Source organism: Octodon degus, unplaced genomic scaffold (genome assembly GCF_000260255.1).
Source record: "Octodon degus isolate 3935 unplaced genomic scaffold, OctDeg1.0 scaffold00018, whole genome shotgun sequence".
NCBI lineage: Eukaryota > Metazoa > Chordata > Mammalia > Rodentia > Octodontidae > Octodon > Octodon degus.
The window spans coordinates 20,722,988-20,725,488 of NW_004524594.1; positions in this window are offsets into that span (position 1 = coordinate 20,722,988).

Genomic DNA, 2,501 nt, shown 5'->3' on the forward strand with positions numbered 1-2,501 from the left:
TTAAGCAGGCATTTTAGACAGCTGAGCTATCTCGCCGACCCACACACTGTTTTTTAAAAAGTTACATTTATTGGCACACTTTAGGTATACATAATGATCACATTCGTCATAGGGAAGTCACATCTGCACAACTTGATTCGTTTTTTCTCCCATTTCTCTACCTTCCTTTCAACCATCCTTTCCCTCCTTATTTACAAAAGCTTTGTTTTCATTTTCCTTTTTTTCTCATCATTTTTTCTTTTCTCTTCCTTTCTTTCTTCCTCTCCCATCCCTAATGTCCCTTTCCATTTGACTATTTTCTTCCAATTTCCCAACTATCTATTACAAATTTTGGTCTTATTTACACTCTCAGTCTCTCACACTAGAGAAACAATTCAGTACTTGCAGCTGTGTGTCTCGTTTATTTCACTTAATAGTATGGTGTCAAGGTGAATATCCATTTAGCTAGACATGGCTCAAGTTTGTCCTTCTTTATGGCCATTGTAGTTAAAAAAAAAAACCCCACATCTTTAGCCATTCATCAATTGATAGGCATTTGGGTTGTTCTCAAAGTATGACAAACTGTGCTGCTAAAAACGTAGGAATGCATGTATCACTATGATATGATGCTTTTAATTCTTTCTGGAAGATACCAAGAAGAGGAATACAGGGTTGGACAGAACCTCTAATTCTAGTTTTTTGAGGACTCACCACACTGCTTTCCACAGTAACTGCACCAGTTTAAATTCCCAACAACAGTGGAGAAGGGTTCATTTTCCCCTACAGCCCCACCAGCATTTAGTATTGATTTCTTGATAAAATCTCTTCTTTCCAGGGTGAGATAAAATCTTAGTATTGTTTTAATTTGCATCTCTTGAATGATCAGTGATGTTGGATGTTTTTCATATATTTATTGTGTTTTCTACTTCTTTGCTTGAAAAGTATGTATTCATTTCAGATGCCTTTTTAAAAAATGTATTTAGTACAGGATCTACAGGGTCTCACTATGTAGATTGGACTCATAGTCATTCTCCTGTTTTAAGCCTCACAAGCACTGGAATTACCCACATGCGACACCCCACGTCCAGTCCCAGTCTCCAACTCAGTGCACCCTGGGGGTGGGCACTGCATGGCATGCTGGGCATCAAACCCAGCTGTTGTGCTCTGCCTAAGCAGGTGCTTCAGTCCACTGAGCTCTCTGACCAGGCCTCCAGATGCCCACTTTTTGATTGGGTCTTTAAATTTGCAGGGAAGGGTCTGATTTTTTTATATTCTTGATAATAATCCTTTGTCTGAGGAACACCTGGCAAACATTTTTTCCCACATTGTGGGTTGTCTCTTTACTCTTGGCAATTTCTCTTACTGTACAAAATCTTTTTAACAAGATGAGATTTCAGGAGTTGATATTTTGTGTTTATTTCCTGCGTGATTTGGGCTTTGTTCATAAAGTTCTACACCAATATCTACAAGAGTTCTATCTCCCAGAAGATTTAGTGTTTCTGTTTTAATATTTAGATCTTTAACCCATTTCCATTTTTAGTGCATGGTAAAAGATGTTCAGTTTTAATCTCTGGGATGTAAAAAGTCAGGTTTAACAGCACCATTTATTAAAGAGGCTGTCTTTTATCCAATGAAGGTATTGGGTATCTTTGCCAAGGATAATAAGGTGGTTAAGTATGCCTGGAGTTGTTTCTGCATCTTCTAATCTGTCCCATTGATCCATGGATCAAGGGGGTTTTTTTTGGCGTGGGGGTGTGTGTTCCAGTACCATGGTGTGTGTGTGTGTGTGTGTGTGTGTGTGTGTGTGTGTGTGTTTCATACCTGGGATTGAACTCAGGATCTTGTGTTTGCCAGACAGGTGCTTATGCTGCTGAGCTATCTCCCAGGCCTGTTTTGTTTTGTTTTGCTTTGTTTTGTTTTTGCACAGTAGCTTTGTAGTATTATTTTATTTTTTGGCGGAACCGGGGATTGAACTCAGGCCCTTGCGTTTGCCAGGGAAGCGCTTATTCCACTGAGCCATCTTCCCAGCCCCTGTAGTATAATTTTAAGTCCGGAAATGTGATGCCCCTTGCCTTGCATTTGTTGTTCAGAATTGCCATTGCTATTCTAGGTCTCTTCTGGCTCCAAATGAATTTCAGGATTGTCTTCTCTAGTTCTGTGAGATATGCTGTTGTAATTTGGGTCAGAATTGCATTAAATCTGTATATCAATATTGGAAGTATGGCCATTTTCACCATATTAGTTCTTCCTACCATGAACAGGGCATTCTATTTTCTTTTTTAAATTTTTATTTTTATTTATTTATTTATTTATTTATTTTAATATTTATTTATTTTGTGTGTGTGTGGCCAGCTCAGCCCACCAGGGGGCGGGGCGGGCTGGCATGTGGTGCTGGGGGATTGAACCGTGGTCCCTGTGTTTTGCTTAGTTTAGCTTGTTCTAAGTAGGTGCTTTAGACCACTGAGCCATCTCACCAGCCCTCTTTTTTAAATTTTTAAACAATCTTTTATTTATTTATTTCA